The 22,146-nt window shown below is 38.4% G+C and overlaps 1 long non-coding RNA gene across 1 annotated transcript in view; it reads left to right on the forward strand.

The window, feature by feature from the left end:
• The window catches only part of LOC122798777, a 178,768-nt gene that overhangs the window by 151,271 nt on the left and 5,351 nt on the right, over positions 1-22,146 (forward strand). The gene's annotated exons all lie outside the window — the stretch shown is intronic.

The raw sequence follows: 22,146 nt of genomic DNA on the forward strand, positions 1-22,146 counted from the left end.
GAAATGCAGGAGTCCTAGGCCAAATGTATATCATTAAGGGGAGGTAGTGTACGGATTCTGTATGTCCCTGTGCACTTTCCTGTCATGACTATTATTCTTCCAATGACCAGTCCAACTCTGCCTTCAGTGGGAAGTCCAAAAGAGGAGAGCGTACAGTCTCAGACTTGTATTCTCATTACCTCCATACCAGTGCCAAGGCATTTGACACAATATCCCCCTCAGGCATGGTTGACAAACTCAAGAGATTAAGTGTAAACTCTTATGTCACCCAGTGCAGCTGGCTCACAGACAGAACCCAGGAAGTTAGAAGTTAGAATTGAGGTGTCCACCTGTTCAGAGAGGCCAGTCACAAGTGGAATCATTCCGGGATTGGTCTTAGGTCCCCTACATTTTGGCATTTACTTCTGTGAAAGCATGGCCAATGTCAGTGGCCTCTGGCTGACTAAATTTGCATATGATTGTGAATTAGGAGCAGCCATAGAATCCCCCACCAGAACAGATGTTCTCCAGGGAGAGCTGACACAGACAAATAACTGGTGTCAGCGTCATGGACTAAAATTAAATGCTAAGAAATTCATAATAGTATCCTTTTGGAAGTCATCCACCTCTGGTAACTATCATATTGACAATACACCCCTAAGAACTGACCCAGTAGTCACGAACTTGGGAAAACACTTAGACAGTAATATAGCCTTTGACCATCATGTGTTGACAGCAATGTAAAAATCATTCTATATTGTGCGACTTTTAATCAAAGGTATGGCATTTAGGTCCAAGGAAGTCATTGTTCCACTGTATTCGGCATTCATCAGACCTATCTTGAGTACATTGCCCTATTTGGTATGTATCTAACCAGTCACATTCAACAAGTGGAACATCCACAGAGGTTCCTGGCTAAAAGAATATAGAATGTAAGTAGCATGTACTATGCAGACCACCTCAAGGCCCTAGATCTGTATTCTGTCTCCTACAGGATGTTGAGGGGAGATGTATTCCTAGCATACAAGGCATTGTCAGACCTTGTCATGATGGACCTCCTGAATAGCTACAAAACAAACCAGACTGGAATTATATGTTCTAAAGACTTAAATATTGCCTGTAATATAAGTAGGACATGCTGGATAGACAGGTATGTATCCTAGAGACTACCCCTTCTCTGGAACAGGCTTTCTATCCATGTGAAGAAGAGTTCTTCTCTAACTTAATTCAAGTGTAACTTAGGCAACTGGATGGGAAACAGGAACTTCATCCCTGGTTTGCCACCTGTATCTGTAAAGGACACAGGCAGCCTGTAAATGGTTCATCTCCCAGGTCACAGCTTGTAAATGTTTCATCTCCCAAGCACTTGCTTGCACTTATCAAAGGTATGAGAACTTGACAGAGATTTGTGATGCATGTCTAGACTTAAAAGGCCCTTGTGGTCGTTAGCATAGTAAACACCTATGAACCAATATACAATGCTGAGGGCATTATGGTGTGTTGTGGACATACAGGCAGATGGGATGTTCATGTGGATTCCACCCATTATGTCCTACCATCTAAGCTAATGCAACAACCCATCCTTTCTGCATGCTATAGATTATACCTGTGGCTTTCCCAGGTCAGAGTGTCCTTGTGGACAGGGATATGCATGATCAGAGAATATATCTCATAAGGGTTGTCCTAGATCTATCCACCAACCCCAGTACAGTGCTGCATCATGTGCTAGAACTGTGCCCACACACGCAGGTGCGCGCGCGCGCACACACACACACACACACACACACACACACACACACACACACGCATCTGCTCCAATCATTGCTACCAACTTGCAGGACAATGAAGACATCACCACCTCCTTGGCCAGTCTTCCCTTCTCCCACAATTACCTGGTCATGTTTCACATACACACGAACTCTCATGCAGTGTTAACCCTAACCCCCACCCCCACTACCCATTGTTGACACAACACAGTGTCCATGGGAATTTGATGAGAACTGAGCCCTGTCCTCACAATTCTGTTACCTGAGTAGCCTTTGTCTGTACATGGTTGGTGTAGCATAGTCAAGCTGTAGTACTGCAGATATATATGTATATTATACTTATTCTGACCAATAGTTAGGAAGTAGATGCTGCCTCTTAGCCAGTACCATGCTGCATTGTGCTCACCTCCATCTTACACAGCCATCCCCTGCAGCGGGCTCCTCTGAAAACTCCTTGTCAGGTGCCTTCTCCACTGCTGATTCAGGAACTTCCTCCTGCTGAATATTTCTGCTCTGTTGTAACTGTTTGCATATCAGCGTGTTATATAACACTGTTCACACTGTAGAGATTTTACTGCACGTTCCTAGGTCATACTGCAATGCACCATCACAGCCACCTCGACAGCAAGCAGAGCTTTAGTAATCCAAGCACATGCTGACTAGTGGCTCTCTTCTGTGGCAGAGTAGTGTTGTATGCATTCTCTGCTATGATCTCTGGCTCTCTAAGCAGTGTCATTAGCTGTGTCTTTAGCATTGATAATGAGAATATCCAGTGGAAAATATCTCCACACAAACTGCTGATATAAGTCACATGTGTGCCACATATGAGAGTCATGAACACTGTCTGTATGGCCTACTGACACATTCTGCATTATATTCTAAGCACTGCAGACCACAGTAATCCTTATGGAATGATGTACAGCTTTCTTTCTACATTTCTGTGAAATTTTAAGCAATGCCATTATAATAAGGAAATGCATGCAGTTTAAAAGTGTCCTACCACTGGGTTACAGTGCAGTTATTTTTTTTTAACTTCACTTCATAACTTATTTCCCTTCCAGTTAAACCCTGATATCCATGTGTAAAGATCAAATTATAAGTAACAGAACTATGACACTTAAAGCACAATAGGTTAAGGTCAAGTGTATCATCCACATCTCCTAATGATGGGATATGTGATGGTGCAAATGATTTTGAAGAAGGGCTGTCATGAGTGCCGGATGGTGATTGGTCCAATGTTGTGACCTACGTCATGCAGGGGATCCTACATACACTGATCTGACAGTGCTGCATCAAAGGAGAGGTGCTGTTAGTTGTAGATGAATGCTGACATGACCTACATGAAATCTGTTCTGCCTGGTCCCCTACAACTTTAAAGTAATTTTATAAGAAGGACTTGTAGCCCATGTAATCTGCACCCCGTATCCGGACAGTACCCGTCCTCTTCCAGGACTCACTTGAGTCTGGAAAGTCCTAACTATTGTATGAATAGAAGCAGCCATGGCTGTTTGGTGTGCCACCTTACTACTGATTAATGTGAACATGGCATTATCCTAGCTCTCTGCCATTCAATGTAACCTGCACCCACATGTCTGCACAGTACCCCGTCCTCTTCCAGGACTCACTCAAGTCTGGAAAGTCCTAACTATTGTATGAATAGAAGCAACCAGAGCTGTTTGGTGTGCCACCATGCTACTGATTAATGTGAACATGGCATTATCCTGGCTCTCTGCCATTCCCATGTAATCCTGGAAACCATCATGAACACCCTGGAGGACTGTGATCATTTCTAGCTGACTCTCTGTGGCAGTGCTTTTAGCCTTAATAATGACATGACACATTTGCTTGGCAGCCAGTGCTTAGTGTGTTTTAATGGGCAGCTGTGACAAATTCTTGCATCTGGCTCACCAGCGTAAAGGTGACAGTCTGGCAGTTTCTGCCACTTCCTAAAGAAAATTCACAGTGTATTACTTAAAAACTCTTAAGTATACAAACCATAATAGCTGAAAGTAGTAAAATTCCAGACTGCTCTCCTTCCCCAAACAGGCAAGCTGTGCACACATATAAAATGCAATAATTTGAAGGAAGATGCACTCCTATTTCTGCTTGCATTACAGGAAATATTAGCACAGTAGTTTTAAATTTTGGACATGAATAAACGTTTTAAGAGATATGCAAGTATACTAAACAAGTGCAACAGTAACTGCAATGCCTTGCAGAGTAGTACTAGTAGTCACATGTCCAAAATGTCCGAAATATTACGGAAAGAATCCAGAGACGAGTAAACAGCCACACTGTTATGTATCCTCTATGTAGCTGAAGAAGAAATACAGTACAACTCAGCTCAACAATGTAGAAGACTGCCAACAGCAGGTATCAAAAAGCTTGTATACTAGAGTATGGATAGCATATTGGGAAGCTTAGAGAAATATTAGATTCCAACTGGAACATATTGACTAGTGATGATGGGATCAGTGAAAAAATTGGGGACAGACCAAGTTTTGTGTACAAGACTTGGAAGAATTTGAAGAGTATAATAGAAATGAAAACTAATTATGGTAATAATATTGGGAATAGTAGGTTGAAAGGGACTAGACAATGTGGACATTGTAATCAATATCAGTATATATTTTTAGAAGATAAGATAATTTTGGAGAATAGTTTAAAAAGTACTATTACATTGAGAAGAGGAAATTGTCAGACACAGCATGTAGTATACATAGGGAAGTGTACTACCTGTCCTAGTTTCTATGTTGGAAAGACGGATAGAAGGCTACGCAACAGGATCTATGATCATTTGTACTGCATAAGGAAGAAAGACAAAAATAATGCTTTATTCAGACATATAGAAGACAGTCCTGGTTGTAATTCATTCAAATTTGCTATTTTGGATATGGTCTGTAGTAATCCTAGGGGGGGGTAACATTAAAGCCATACTGGGCGAAAGAGAGATTAGGTGGCAGATCAGGCTTAATGCAGCCAATTACCCGGGTATTAATGAATATATTCCAACTAAACCATTGTTAATGGTATGATATAAGTAATAATAGGCATATAATAGTTAAGGGGAAGTGTTCTTACATCACAATACACCTTGATGGATGAGTATGTTTGGTATGTATACACTATGTTTTATATCTGAATATAGGTACCTTGAGTTTAGAACATGTATTATTAGGTATTTTATATTTCCTATATTTTTTTAAGGAAATCACAGTAGTTCATACTCTTTCATTTATGTAATTTAATTAATTTTTTACCATAATATTTGATGTAACTCATAATGCAAATCTAATGGTTTAATATATTACAGGAATGATTTTATAGATATTTGTTATACAATATATTATACATAATACACATTTTTTTATTTTTTACATTTATAATGTGATTATATAGGGAATATATATATAACATTTATACATAATGTTGTTTAATATTTTTTTTAAGTGGATGGGATATGAATTAGTATGTTTTTAAATATTAATTGTATAATTGGTCAGATGGTTACATTTTGGCGTTTTTTTAAGTATTTAAAGTGTGTATACTGAGTTGTTTATTTGTTCTGATGAAATCTATAATGGTTAGATAAAAGCGCTCAACTGTATTCATTTTTTACTATAATAAATAGTTTGCATTACGTGGATCGTGACTTTTTTGTACTGGGGAACTACTTTTGTTCTTTGGCTTGTTTCTTGAGTTGGAGTACCCTAGTAACTTCGTTGGCAATTGTTGATGTCATGGATTCCATGGGGGACATTTCGACTACGTTCTCACCTGTTCGGAGGGACGAGGTGGACAAGATACATTCGGAACTGGTCATTCTCAAAGGGGAGATTACCAGACTGTTGGAACTGATGACACCGCCAGTAGCCGGAAATGTACCAGATGGGACAGTTTTACCGAGTGCTCATGTAGGAAGCAGAGGAAGTAGTGGCTCCGACGACATACCGGATGAACAAGGTACTAGGATGGTTCAATCGTCGTCTAAAAACGGTTCCTCTTATAGGAACGCCGTACCTATCAACAAAACTGGCATATTTAATCTATCTAACATCTCAGGAGGCGTTTCGGAGGACGTGTACATTTTATCGGGGGCCAAACCAAAACGAACTGTTCCAGTTAGGACTTATTCAACGAATACTGGATCTAAGGATACCTTGGAAAACAACAAGGGAGTCATGCATGGACAAACAGTATTGGACAATGGTAACAAGACTAATTATTATTCTAAAATACATTATATGGACAAGTTTATGGAACTGCCATACAATTTTAGTAATATTGGTAACAATACAGAAAGACCTAAAATACAACTTGAATGTGGATCTATGAAAGAAATAATTTTTAGTTTTGGTAAAATGTTGAATAACATTAAGGCACTACAGATGGACAATTTATATTTACGTAAATGTATTGATAGTGGAATAGTGCCTATGGATTTACGCTTTTTTAAGCAACCATTAGAGATTGAATTAAGTGATACAAATATGCAAGCATGTAATAAAATGTTTGACAGTTTTGGAATTCAATTTATGGAATTTATTATTACATGCAATGATAGTAGAATTAGTATGTTGTTGAAGGATGTTGAAGAACTCAATACATCTATTTTGCAAGATTTATTATACCCACAATGGGAGCGATTACATGTTAAACAATACCAGTATGCTGATAGTAATTGCAAAAAAATGTTTGATAGGAAATGTAATACATTTTTAAGGGACATGAGGCAATATCGGAACAATACAGCATACAAATGGAATAAAAATCAAAATACCTATGTTAAAAATGGTTTTGGAATTCATAGAGGAAGATATAACACAGTGGAAACCAGATGGGAACATGGCAGTAGGAATATTAGTGTGAATGATTTTTTAGAAGGAGAGGAACCAGTACAGGGGAACCGAAGATGGGAGAATCAGGAAAGGAGAGAAGGAGAGAAGATGAGACATCCATCCCGATGGGAGCACAGAGAACAGGGGAGGTAGGTGGTGCTTCCATCCATTCAAAAGGTGTTATACACAGTTTAGGGGACTATAAAATATACAATTACACTCAATACCCAATTGAAAAAGAACATTTCTCACTTTTTTCCAAGGGAATGAAATACATTCCCAATAGGAAATTTGACATGGTGGACACTCTAGTAGAGTTTAAGTTATATATGAGGAAGTTAAATTTGGGAGTATTTTTTCAGGGTATTGGTCACGGAGAGTCTGACAACAAAGTATTAAAGAAAAAAAGTACATTTACCCCACCTATGCATAGTACATTGGATACGTTTGAAAAAGTGGTGACCAATCAAATATATGATTTTTACAATAAGGTACAGAAAAATACATGTCATAGTAACTGGAGTGTTACAAATGATAAGGTACTCAGGACTATATGTGAATTTAATAACATTAGAATTATGACACCAGACAAGGGGGGAGGTGTGGTGTTATATGATGTTGATGAGTATACGCAAAAAATGTTTGATATTTTACACATGTCCGAACAATATGAAGTATCGTCTATTAATCAAATAAATATTGCACATAGGAGAATTGATTTATATTTGGAAGAGTTTTTATTGGATGAGAGACTGGATAATAATCTATATGGATTTTTGAAAGTTGAACATCCCACCTTGGCCACCATAGTTGGGATACCCAAAGTACACAAGAATGTTAATGATCCCCCTTTCAGACCAATCATATCAGGAAGTAGAAGTAAAACATTTCCATTTGGGAAAGTTATAGATCAATGGTCCAAGCATATTTACACTAGGGTCCCACATTTAGTCAAGGATTCCTGGGAATTTCTGGGTATGTTCAAGAACGAACTATGGGATGAGAACTTGATTTTTGTTACCATTGACATCAAGGAATTATTTACTTGTATACCCCGTGAAGATGGAATGATAAGATTTACAAACAGTTTGAATAAATACAGTCTATTGGAAAAGGATCAAGTTGAACTCCTATCAGAATTTATGAATATTGTTTTAGAGAACAATTACATATATTTTGAGGGGGAGTATTACAAACAGATTTCTGGTGTAGCTATGGGGCGGCATGTGCCCCCATATACGTCAATTTGGTTCTGTCAGACTGGGAGGAACAACATATATTACATTCTTCATGGATGGAGTACATAGGTTGTTATGTAAGGTTCCTTGATGATCTGTTTGTTTTATGGAAAGGAGAAGTGGACATGTTGGATAGTTTTATACTATATATTAATAGTAGTACACAGTACTTGGAGTTCACTTACAACTGTAGTAGGATAGGAATAAACTACTTGGATACCTATATTTTTACTGATGACAATACATTCCAGTCAATAATATACAGAAAGGAAACTTTTTGTAATGCGTACTTGGAATATTCCAGTAATCATCCCTATACACAGAAAAAGAGTATAATAAAGGGTCAATGTATAAGAGCTGCAAGGATGACATCTAGAAGGGAAGATATGATAAAAGAGATGGAATATATTGGGAACCTGTTCAGACATAGGGGTTACCCTGAATCATTGGTCACAGATGTCACGCAATATGTTATTCAAGGATGGGGGAAAATGTATCTACCCCTATTAGGGATGGAATTCAATAAAGGCCGTGGGAGGCCAAGGATCTCTGCCAACAGCAGGTATCAAAAAGCTTGTATACTAGAGTATGGACAGCATGTTGGGAAGCTTAGAGAAATATTAGATTCCAACTGGAACATATTGACTAGTGATGATGGGATCAGTGAAAAAATTGGGGACAGACCAAGTTTTGTGTACAAGACTGGGAAGAATTTGAAGAGTATAATAGAAATGAAAACTAATTATGGTAATAATATTGGGAATAGTAGGTTGAAAGGGACTAGACAATGTGGACATTGTAATCAATGTCAGTATATATTTTTAGAAGATAAGATAATTTTGGAGAATAGTTTAAAAAGTACTATTACATTGAGAAGAGGAAATTGTCAGACACAGCATGTAGTATACATAGGGAAGTGTACTACCTGTCCTAGTTTCTATGTTGGAAAGATGGATAGAAGGCTACACAACAGGATCTATGATCATTTGTACTGCATAAGGAAGAAAGACAAAAATAATGCTTTATTCAGACATATAGAAGACAGTCCTGGTTGTAATTCATTCAAATTTGCTATTTTGGATATGGTCTGTAGTAATCCTAGTGGGGGTAACATTAAAGCCATACTGGGAGAAAGAGAGATTAGGTGGCAGATCAGGCTTAATGCAGCCAATTACCCGGGTATTAATGAATATATCCCAACTAAACCATTGTTAATGGTATGATATAAGTAATAATAGGCATATAATAGTTAAGGGGAAGTGTCCTTACATCACAATACACTTTGATGGATGAGTATGTTTGGTATGTATACACTATGTTTTATATCTGAATATAGGTACCTTGAGTTTAGAACATGTATTATTAGGTATTTTATATTTCCTATATTTTTTTAAGGAAATCACAGTAGTTCATACTCTTTCATTTATGTAATTTAATTAATTTTTTACCATAATATTTGATGTAACTCATAATGCAAATCTAATGGTTTAATATATTACAGGAATGATTTTATAGATATTTGTTATACAATATATTATACATAATACACATGTTTTTATTTTTTACATTTATAATGTGATTATGTAGGGAATATATATATAACATTTATACATAATGTTGTTTAATATTTTTTTAAAGTGGATGGGATATGAATTAGTATGTTTTTAAATATTAATTGTATAATTGGTCAGATGGTTACATTTTGGCGTTTTTTTAAGTATTTAAAGTGTGTATACTGAGTTGTTTATTTGTTCTGATGAAATCTATAATGGTTAGATGAAAGCGCTCAACTGTATTCATTTTTTACTATAATAAATAGTTTGCATTACGTGGATCGTGACTTTTTTGTACTGGGGAACTACTTTTGTTCTTTGGCTTGTTTCTTGAGTTGGAGTACCCTAGTAACTTCGTTGGCAATGTAGAAGACTGGCCAGACTGACTGAGAATGTAGCTGAAGAGGAGATGCAGCACAACTCAGCTCAACAATGTAGAAAACTGTCCAGACTGACTGAACATGCTCATAAGTATGAATAAAAGCCTTTCCACTTAAAAAACATGTCAAGTAATGAATGCTGTTTTCAGTCTTTAACTGCTTTATTACGATATACAGCTGTAAGAGTATTTATGTACAAAGATAATAGGAATAAAGTGCTTTTGGCACAGTACTGAAGCCAAATCCATGTCAAGCAGAAATTTCAAATGTATTACAATTTTTCGTGCTAAACCAACATATCTCAGTAGTATCAGTAACTAGGTATAAACCCCCTAACACTTGATAGAAACACACTGATTGTTCCCATGTATGCATAAGCATTTCTCAGACATTTTGTTTTACTTAGCAAAGATTTAATAAAATTAAAATTCAGTGCTAAAAAGACTGGAATCATGTATAACATTATATGTGAATTTATTTCTATATTTCTTCTTTGTCTCTACCTCTTTTTTCTCATTTTATTTATGCATCACTTTGGCCTTCTTTATTTGCTCCCTCCCATTTCTCTTCATTTTTCTACATGTGCAGAATCTAATATCTGTTAGCCTGGAAGACATGGTTGACAGGCGACACTGCTTTGCCAGAGATGGTCTTCACATGTCTCCTCTAGGCTTTCAGAGACTGGTAAAGGAACTTCCCTCCCCATAGTGTCTTTTTTAAGCAAAGTAAAAACAACATTTGCGGTGTAAAAAAAAAAAATCCACTCGACGAACTCAAGGTTTTGCTGCTTAAAGCTAGGAGCCTAAGCAGGAAATTGCACTCCCTGGAAGCACTTCTCATTTTGGGAGATGTTGACATCTGTGCAGTCACTGAGACATGGTTTAACACTGCAGAGGACACTCCGGACATGCAAGGCTACAATGCCTTCCACACATCCCAACCTCAAAATGAGCAGGAAAGAGCCAAAGGTGGAGGTGTATCCATCTTCATTAAAGCCAAGTACACCTCGAGACTGGTTAAATAGTATGCCTCTGACTCCCTTGATCTACTCCAGATCCAACTAACTAAAGGTAAAACACCCTACCACATCATTGCTTACTATAGGTCTCCCACCATAAACCAAGAGAAGCTCACCATCTACCTGGACTTGCCAGAGCCACTCACTATACAGCCAAACACTGTGGTCATGGGAGATTTCAGCTATCCTATTCAGGATTTACATCCAGATCCTACTACACTGTAGCTCATAACTCAACCTATCTAGCCATATTTATAGTATAACCATGACAGATAGATAGCCCATGTGGGCATGGCAGTTGTTTTTGCAGTGGTGTATACAGAAGTGCCAAGTAGCCTGCAGTGAGATTAGAGCCCCTATCTATCTAGTCTTACACATTATAGATCACAGTATTTATTGCACATGCCACAGCTTAAGCCCTAAAAAGTGCATAATCATGGCAGGTAGATGGCCCATGAGGGCACGACAGTTGTTTTGCAGGATTATACACACAAACTCCAAGTAGCCTGCAGTGAGATTAGAACCCCAACCTATCTAGCCTTGCACATTATAGATTACAGTATTTATCGCAAATGCCACAGCTTAAGTCCTACAGGTATGAATGCTGGGGACTTGAACCCGGGACCTACAATGCTTTAGGCCATGACTCTACCTATTTAGCTACTTGGATAGATCCTTCCATCAATTGGGAAATATACGGGAGCACAAACATGCTTGCCCTGAGGTTTCTGGACTTTGTCAATGCAAATGCTCTGGAACAGTAGTCTGCACCCCTACAAAGGTCTCACATGCCCTGGACATAGTACTCATGAACATGGGAGGTCACTGTGCTACCCCTGTGTGTTGCCCTCCCTGGTAAGGTCAGACCGTAAATCTGTCTCATTCAAAGTAAAAATTGGATCTGACACCCCCACAGGAGGAAAAAAATGAAAAATTTCTCCAAAGTAAACTGCAGCCTACTAAACAATGGTATAAAAAGTTTCAAAACCCCTGCTAACACAGCCAGCAATGACTCCTATGCAGAGGAGTGCAAACATGCACTGTATAAACACCTAAACAATTGCATAGACTCAAAACCAGGTCCTTCTGAAAAAACAAGCCACCCTGGTGAACCTCCGGTATAAATAGGTTATATAACAAAAAGAAGAAACTGTCTAAGAAAAAGAGGGAACTTGCTTAACAGTGGAAGAATACCCTCCACAACTTCAAAAAGCAAATGAGATATTTTGTAAAGTCCTCTAATTCTAATTATGAAGCTAAATTAATATCCCTAGTTAAGGAACCAAGAACGGAAAGACGACCACACGGAGCATAAAACTAAGTCTTAAAACACTAACAGTGTTCCAGCTATGGTGGAAAAGAAAACAACTTAACTAAAATAAAATAAATTTAATAAAGTAAACAAAAGGTTAGGCACTTTCATCTAAGAACAGTTTAGACATCTTCAGAACTATTACAAACAAAAATCAACATATGTAAACCCATCATGGAAAAACAAAAACAACTAAAAAGAACAAAACAGGAAATACATCGTTGCTACAAAGTATCCAAAACCTGCCAAAAAATTTAAAGAAATCCTGCACTATAAAAAATTATAAATTTATGCTTTATTTTTCAAAACACTAATAATAGATGCTGCCTCATTTAAGCCAATTTCCTCATTTAAACTAATAAAAAACACCAGATTCATCTCTCTATCTTAAATTGAACCTGTTGAACACACTAAACTCCTTGGTGTTATCCTAGACTGTAACCTAAATTTGACAGACATATCACTTTAACGATCAAAAAAGTCCACACAAAATGAGGTGCTCTATACAAGGCTAAACCATATTTTTCTAATCATGCAAGAATAGCTACTGCCAGAACTCACCTACTTTCATACCTTTTCTATTTTTCTCAAGTCTTCACAAACCTTCGTAAATCTGACCTAAATAACCTAGAAGCCTGCTATAATAAAATCACCAAATTTGCCAATAATCTCCCCCACAGAACTCACCATTGTATAGCCCTACAAAAACTAAACTGGATTGAACTCTCAAACTTACTAGCCCTAAACCAGCTAATAGTAGCCGACTCTGTTATCCATAAACCTGCCTATTGCCCAGCCTTATCTAACCTCGTACAACCCTAGTCTATTTTCTCAGGTTAGCTGATAAACGCATGCTCAAAGGTATCAATACCCAGAACTCTTATGGTGATTCTTTATACAGCTACTCCATAGCCAAAACTTGCAATTCCCTTCCCCAGCATCAACTGTCTATACCCAATACCCATAGCTTCAAACAGCTTCTTACAAATTATTTCTCCAGTCACTGGCTATGCTCTTGTACTTCCTCAGGTTAAGCAAACACACTACCTACGTCTGTGTTTCTGCCTATGTAACTCCTGTACTTCCTCAGGTTAAGCAAACACACTACCTATGTCTGTGTTTCTGCCTGTGTAACTCAATATTGATTGATTTGTTGATGTCATACTTGATTATTTGGATTGATGTGTGATTTTATCAGCTTTTATTAGCTTGATTTACAGTGAGTGCACTATGTTATTATGTAGTGCACTATGTTATTATGTAGGGCACTATGTTATTATGTAGGGCACTATGTTATTATGTAAACTTCCTAGTAATCATTTTGTACTGTAACTAGCATATCTGACTATAAATATTGTAACCTTACTTTGGGAGCTGTTCTCCCCGGGTTTCCAGTGAAAACAGGCTTTTTTGCGCAGTTGGACACTACTGGGTAACCAAATGTAAATAAATAAAATAAATAAATGAACCCAGGCTATTGGTACCATCAAGTCTTAGCTGCCAGATTAATTCTTTGTACAGTAAATGGTTTTCCCAGTCCCCCATTAAGTTGTCATTGTTTAAATGTTCAAGTATGTCAAATCTAAATGTATTAGTATCGCCACAATGCTTAGTATGTCTTGCAAGACCACTTTTATTATCGTGCCAGGAAATACTATATAAATGTTGATATATATGCCTGTTTAAGGCATTGTTGGTTTTACCAACATAAAAAGCAAAACATCTTTGACACTTAGCTAGGAAAACCATTTTGGCAGTGTAACAAAAATAACATTCATGGACAATCCCATGTCGGACTTTGTCCCATAATGGGCCAATGTAATTGACCTCTTTAAAAACATACTGCTTGCATCTACCACATTTAAAAGTTCTGGTGTCACCACCCACAAGTGTCACATTAGGGTTTTCCAAAAATTCTTTTTAAATTAGGTCTATTTTTGTAAATACAAATGGGGGGCTTGTCAGATAACATCCTCATACTATCATCACTCCATAAAATATTCCAGTGTCTGTAATTAATACTTTTGAAATCAACAGAGTCCTGAGTGTAGTGTTTAACCAAGTTACAGTTACCAAAAGCACCACCACCACTCTGTACCACAGACCCTCATGAAAAGTTACCAAAGCACCACCATTCCTCTGTACCACAGTCCCTCGTGAATTGTTAATTTGGTTACACTCAGTAGAATTAGGCAAGCCCTTAACAATAATAGGTGCATATTTGTCTGACCAAACCTCCATCTGGAAAGCATTGATTAAAGAAGCTGGATTTCCATGTTCCAACAACATACTTTTCAACATGTCAGAATGTTGAACACATTCCATGTCATTAGAAATCGGTCTAGAAGTGCAGATGAATTGACTTTTGACCACTCCTTTTTTGATGGTAGAGGTAGTTACTATTAAAGTGAAGCAGGGCATTACAAAAAGTAGGTTTCCTATAAATAGATGTAGAGAACTGCCCTTGTCTATTTTTACAAATAGCGACTTCAGAAAAAATGTATATCCTCAATGCTCACATTACATTTAAATTCCAAAAAATTAGTAGAAGATCCAAGCTCTACAACAAATTAGTAAATATGTGGCCATGACCCCCTCCAAATCAAAAAGATCTCATCCAAATAACACAGGAAACACTTTCAAAACTGAAAAAAAAAAAAAAAAAACAGTGTTGAGTTTCCACTTGAGAGAACCACATTGGCTTAAGTAGGGGGCACAGGTAGCTCCCATTGCCACCCCTGAACACTTTTTATAATATTCTCCATCAAAGTATATAAAATTGTTTGTTAGGTTGGTTTCCATAACATCACATGTAAGTCTAATTTTATTACCTGACTTAGGACCATATCTCAACATGATGTCATTAAACCAGGCCATACCCGCCTCATGAGGAATGACTGTGAATAAGTTTTTCACATCCAAAGTCACCAAAAATCAGTACCAGTACAACATACATTGCAAAGTTTGTTCAAAAAGTCCCACAAATCTCAAAGTATATGAGGGCACTCAGAAAATAATGTTTTTAATTTAAAATCCACAAACTTCACAAAGGGTTTAGTAATGGAACCAGATGGAGCAAGAATTGGTATAAATGGAGAGTCTGCTACAATAGAATGCATCTTTGGAATTCCAAAAATTTTAACCTCTTTCAGAAACACTGGAAAGTGTAAACATTAGTGTCCATCAAAAGTGAAAACATTCTACTAGTGTAATCCATGGTGTCCATAACCACTAACCTCCCCTTTTGTCTGGTTTCATACATCGTATCTTTTGATTACCAGATAAGCTGTCCAGGATACTTTTCTCATCCTTCATTAAATATAAAATGCCTGTTTTCTCCTTCTAGAGAAAAATTTTCTAAGATCTCTCTCACACGTGCATTCAAATGTATTAAATACAGGATAAAGGGGGAGGTTAAATAAGCTTTTACGTTTTAAAGAAAGTGCCTTTGATTCCTCTTTAAAATGATTGCCAGAGAACACCTAAGGTTCAGCTTCCTAGTAGATACCTTCAGGTCAATTAAGGTACTTTAGAACAACCATAAGGAATGAGCAAGAAACCTTTTATAAAGACTTCATGATGTGTGTGTGTGTGTGTGTGTGTGTGTGTGTGTGTGTGTGTGTGTGTGTGTGTGTGTGTGTGTATATATATATATATATATATATATATATATATATATATATATATATATATTGTAGTTGTAGATACAGTACCTTGTTGAGTAAATGAATCCAAACCATCTGTAATCAGTAGCAGGCAAATCTCTTGAACTGTTGGGTCCTGCCAGTCGTTTGTGTCTGTCTCAAATGAAACTGCCCCTGTTGACGCTGGTTTGCAATGCAGGCCGAATGTCTCGGCGATTGCTGATCTAAAGGGACATCTTCGACCTGGCTAGAATTGGACTCAACTACATTGTTATTGTCCACACCATAATTCTGCAGCTGATTACTATAAAAATCACTACTAGAAGAACAGTATGGCTTAGGATAAACTGACCTGTTACTATAATCCTTGTCATCCCGTTCAAGTTTTTTTTTTGTCCTTTCTGTGTGTCAATTGTTTTAAAAACATGATTGAAAGTGGGTCTATAATGAACAAAATTTAAATCACCAGTAATGGAATAAAACAATTTGACCACATCTTCTTGTATTTCTGCATCCATCTTTCATTATCCTTAATAACTAACTTAGTTAACTCTAAGCCAATCTGATCGAACAACCCGATTAGTTCCATATGGAAAGGGGAATTCTCAACTACCCCCTGACAAAATTTCCAAGGATGTCACCATTTTGGGACATGTTGCTTTCTGACACTTTCAGAAAGAAAGTAATTGTCCATCTGCAGCAATTTGAATTTATATAAACTTTTGTCCAGTAACTTAATTTGTTGGTCAAGAGTCAAACACTCTCCTTGTGGGGAGATATGACTATCACTACCAGAAAATTCAAACTTATCCATCCACTTAAACACAGTATTAATTTCAGAAAAATCAACTTGCAAGTTGGGTAAACAACCAGCTAGAACCGTTCTACTTTACAGAATTGGATTAGATCTAATCTGCATTGATTGAACCGTGCTTGTCCTGTTACTATGGTTATTAGGTTCCAATGAAGAAGTGTTTTCCACACTATAAGTCTGGGATATAATTTGAGTCAATTGCTGTGTAAGGAGGGTTAAATTGCCAATGAGCCCAGGAATACTACACTAAAATGAGGCACTAGGGCTACTGTCTTCATTAAACAAGTTGTCTTCAGAATCCATAACCAGCAATGTGGAACTCAAACCAAAAAAGATAAGTAACCAAAAATGGAAAGACAACCACACAGAGCATAAGTAAGTCCTAAAACACTAACAATGTTCTGGCCATGGTGGAAAAAGAAAAGAACTTAACTGAAATAAAACAACTTTAATAAAGTAAACAAAAGGTTAAGCGCTTTCTTCTAAGAACATTTTAGACATCCTCAGAACCATTAAAAACAAAAATCAACGTATGCAAACACATCATGGAAAAAACCCTAAAAAGCCAAAAACAGGAAATACATCAATGTAACAAAGTATCCAAAATCCACCAAAAAATTTTAAAGAAATTATTTTTGTTACACTGCCAAAGTGGTTTACCTATCTAACTGTCAAAGATGTTCTGCTTTTTATGTTGATAAAACCAACAACACCTTAAATAGGCATATATATCAACATTTATATAGTATTTCCCAGCACGACGATAAAAGTGCTCTTGCAAGACATACTATGCAGTGTAGAGATACTAATACATTTAGATTTTACGTACTTGAATGTTTAAACAATGACAACTCGATGGGGGACTGAGAAAACAATCTATTGTACAAAGAATTAATCTGGCAGCTAAGACTTGATCCTACCAATAGCCTGGGTTAAAATTTTTTTGAGGGTTTTGGATACTTTGTAGCAATAACGTATTTCCTGTTTTTGTTTTTTTCAGATTTTTTTTCCATGATGTGTTTACATACGTTGATTTTTGTTTTTAGTGGTTTTCCAGCTATATGCTGAACTTGTAGTGGACAGTACCATTCATACCGAACTTGAAGAAATTGCCAACCTGTTAGCTGACAGATTTGGCACAAACTTCACCCCCTTGTCTCCACCAGCCACACCCCAAAGTATACCTGACACCAGTCCTCTGCCTAGTATCTCCAAAGAGCAGGTTATAGCCACACTCTCCAAAGCCAAAAACATGGCCTGTATAGGACCTGATAACATACCAGGCTACTTACTAAACAGTCTAAAACAAGACCTACTGGAACCTCTTGGCATTTTTGTTTAACCACAGCCTGACCACTGGCTTTGTTTCAGCAGGGTGGAGAACAACAACAGTAAACCCTTTGTACATAGGGGTACCATCAACCGACCCTGGGAACCATAGATCCATAAGTCTAACCAGCCTTCTCTTCGAGGCCATGGAAAGAATAATCATGGACCTTATAACAAGGACATAGGCAACCTTCAAACTCTTGACCCAACCCAGTTTGTCTTCATTAAGAGAAGATAATGCATACTAAACCTAGTGGACTTCTTTGAGAATGCCACTAAAGCCCTGGATGAAGGCAAAACAGTACATACCACCTATGTTGACTTATCCAAGGCTTTTGACACAATCCCCTACTCAGGTATCATTGAGAAGCTCTCCCAGCTGGGGATTAACCCTTACATCACTAGATGGGTAGCCAGCTGGCTCACTGCCAGAACGAGTACTTGTAAAGTTGGGGATTCCACCTCTACTTGACCAGTTATTAGTGGTACACCATAATGACCTGTGTTGGGCCCTCTACTGTTTGGAATCTATTACTCAGAAGTTCAAGTGAAAGGAGATGGCCTGTGGCTTACCAGTTTTGCTGATGATTGCTAACTGGGTGCAAGCATTGAGCCCCACAATGATGTTAACATATTACAAAAGGGGCTAACACAGACAATTGATTGGTGCCAAAGCCATGGGCTAAACCTAAACACAAAAAATTCATTATTATCCCATTTGGCAAAGAGGAATTCCCTGCAAATTACAATGTAGACAGTGCCCCCTTAAGCTCAAACCCCATGGTGCAACATTTGGGAACACAGGTTGATAGCAATCTAAACTTTGATCTCCATGTGTCTGCAGTGGTAAGAAAAGCCTTCCACGTTGTGCACCTCATAAGTAAGGGCATCGCATCCGAGACTAAGGATGTTGTAACTCCTCTGTACGTGACCCTCATCAGACCACTAATAGATTACAGTGCTCTCTTTTGCAAGTACTTTACCAGACATCTGCAGCAGCTGGAGAGACCACAGAGGTTTCTCACCAAAAAAATTTAGGGCCGCTATGACCTACATGGAAAGACTGAAAACCCTGTCACTGTACTCTGTATCTTATAGGGTGCTGAAAGGCAACTTGTGCATGGCCTACAGAGCATTCTCTGACCCTGTCCTAATGGAAATGGTGCTCATCCTCAAATCAAATGGTATAAGAGTCACTCACTCGAGGGATCTCAACGTAGTCTTTGAGATTAGCATAGCATGCTAGAGAGACACCTATATACCCAGAGATTGCTGCTCCTCTGGAATAAACTCCCAAATCATGTGAAGCAGAACTCCTCATTGACCCTGTTCAAGCATAACCTAGACAACTGGATGGGAGATCATAAATTCACCTGGGAGGTGACACCTGTGGCTCTCATGGAGACGGGTAGCTGGTGCTGATCATAGACTCGCTGTGTGACGAAAGACCATCTAACCAAGGTCAGTTAGGGAACACAGGTATAACATGGCTAGGCTTGTAAAGGCCCTAGGGCCATTAGCCTAGTAACCTCCTATGATCCTCTGAACCAGCACAGCTGCATTCCTCCCAGGTTAGGGAACATTCACCCTCTGCCCATCTAGGGATATCCTCCCAGGGTCAGGGCAGAGGCACTGGTTCTGGAGGCACCCTGACACATGGCAGCCCTGAATGAGGGTTTCCTGACTTGGTTAGGGTGTGGTGGAGCAGGTAGTGGATGGATACCTTTAGCCAGTCCATGATTCCCTTCAGTGAGTAGGAGACTTGCTGTCCTGTTTGATGTTGACCACAGCAGCAGCAGCACCAGCACCAGAAAATCTTCCCTCTAGAATATATATATGTGGGAAACCTTTTATATAAATGTCAGTGGTGGCTGGAAATATACCCAAAATTAATAAAGGAATAAAAAGCTGCAAGAAAGGTAGTGCTTATATAAATTCCTGTCTTTATCTAAAGCATAACTATTAATATAAACAAACATTTGACTGACTGGAATTAATTCCTCTAAAAAGGCAGATGTAAACCAGTTATGAGGTAACTTTCAGAAAGCACATGGCCAGCCTGATACTAGGATTAATTAGGATGAAAATCTGTTAGCTAAGGGTCAGCAGATTGAAAGGAAAGGGTTGCCTACTCACTCACACAGTTGACACGCTATATTTAGCTATAGCACAGGGAATACTCTGTTAAGAAAATATTAGAAAATTACATATTAACATATATTTTCTATCCTAAACATTCTTAAACATGTGAAATATATACAATATATTTATAAATCATGATAGTAATAACTGAAATAATATGTTTAAATTGCTTTTATTTTTATAAGCTGTCTAAATATGAAGAAAAGAAACGTGTCTCACTTCTGCACATTGCCAAAGATATGTGAGTTTTCTGCAGACTTACGTCTTCTTCTTTCGGCTTTTCCCAGTTAGGGGTCGCCACAGCAGATCACCTGTCCGCTCATGATTGGCAGTAAAGTTTTAGAGTGTCGAGTTGCCAGCCCAGCTCCCAGCCTTATACAAAAGGCACTCACATGCATGCACTCACGCCTAGGGACAATTTTAGAGTGTCCAATCCACCTACATAATGTTTTTGGGATGTGGGAGGAAACCGGAGCACCTGGAGGAAACCCATGCGATCACAGAGAGGACATGCAGACTCCGCACAGAAGGCACCCCAGCCGAGGATTGAACCGGAGAACCTCTTGCTGTGAGGCGACAATGATAACCACTGCACCACCGTGGCCACCCTTTCTGCAGACTTACTGAACTGATTATATTAAGCTCTAAATCAGATGCTCTTGTTACTTTTGTATGTTGAAAATGAATTTGCATTCATTCCCAGTTACTGCAGATTACAGCAAGTCAGATATCAAATGTAGTAATAGTTCCCTTACCAAATGACATAAGTGGAATGAGTAATTAACGTGATATTAAATCTGGATGAATAACGAAATCCTGGAAAGTGAGAGGATGCCAGAGGAGTGGAGAAGTGTTATTGGTCCCGATTTTTAAGAATAAGGGTGATACATAGAGGTGTAGTAACTACAGAGGGATAAAAGTGATCACATCATGAAGTTACGAGAAAGAGTAGTGAAAGCCATCCACATTAAGAAGGGAGGTGATGATTAGTGAGCAGCAGTATGGCTTCATGCCAGTAAAGAGTACTACAGATGCGATGTTTCCTCTGAGGGTGTTGATGGAGAAGTATAGAGAAGGTCAGATGGAGTTGCATTGTGTCTTTGTGGATATAGAGAAAGCATATGAGAGGGTGCCTAGAGAGGAGTTGTGGTATTGTATGAGGAAGTTGGGAGCGGCAGAGATGTTTGTAAGAGTGGTACAGGATATGTACAAGGGCAGTGTGACAGTGGTGAAGTCTGTGGTAGGAGTGCCGGATCGGATGTGTTCAAGGTGGAGGTAGGATTACTTAAAGGATCAGCTCTGAGCCCTTTCTTATTTGCAGTGGTGATGGACAGGTTGACAGACGAGATCTGACAGGAGTCCCTGTGGACTATGATGTTTCTGGATGATATTGTGATCTGTAGTGAGTAGGGATCCGGTTCAGGAGACCCTTGAGAGGTGGAGATATGCTCTAGAGAGCAGAAGAATGAAGGTCAGCAGGGCTAAAACAGAATATATGTGTGTAAGTGAGAGGGATGACAGAGGAATGGTGAGGATGCAGGAAGCAGAATTGTCAAAGGTGGATGAGTTTAAATACTTAGGATCAATAGTTTAGACTAATGATGAGTGTGGAAGAGAGGTGAAGAAGGGAGTGCAGGCAGGGTGGAGGGGGTGGAAAACAGTATCAGCAGTAATTTGTCACAGACTAGTACCAGTATGAGTGAAAGGGAGGGTCTACAAGATGGTATGGAGACCAGCTATGTTATATGGGTTGAAGACAGTAGCACTGAGGAAAGACAGACATCAAAGCTGGAGGTGGCAGAGTTAGAGGTGTTAAGATTTGCATTGGGTTGGGTAGGGTGGACAGGATTAGATATGTCTATATTAGAGGGTCAGCTCAGGTTGGATGCTTTGGAGACAAAGCCAGAGAGGTGAGTTTGTATTGGTTTGGACATGTGCTGAGGAGGGATGCAGAGTATATTGGGGAAAAGATGGTACGGATGGAGCTGCCAGGTAACAGGAAAAGAGGAAGGCCTAAGATAAGGTTTATGGATGTGGTGAGAATGGACATGCAGGTGATTGGTGTGACAGAGCCAGATGCAGAGGACAGGAAGAAATGGAAACAGATGATCTGCTGTGGTGACCCTTAATGGG

This window comes from Protopterus annectens, chromosome 3.part1 (genome assembly GCF_019279795.1).
Source record: "Protopterus annectens isolate FY-2018-M chromosome 3.part1, PAN1.0, whole genome shotgun sequence".
NCBI lineage: Eukaryota > Metazoa > Chordata > Ceratodontiformes > Protopteridae > Protopterus > Protopterus annectens.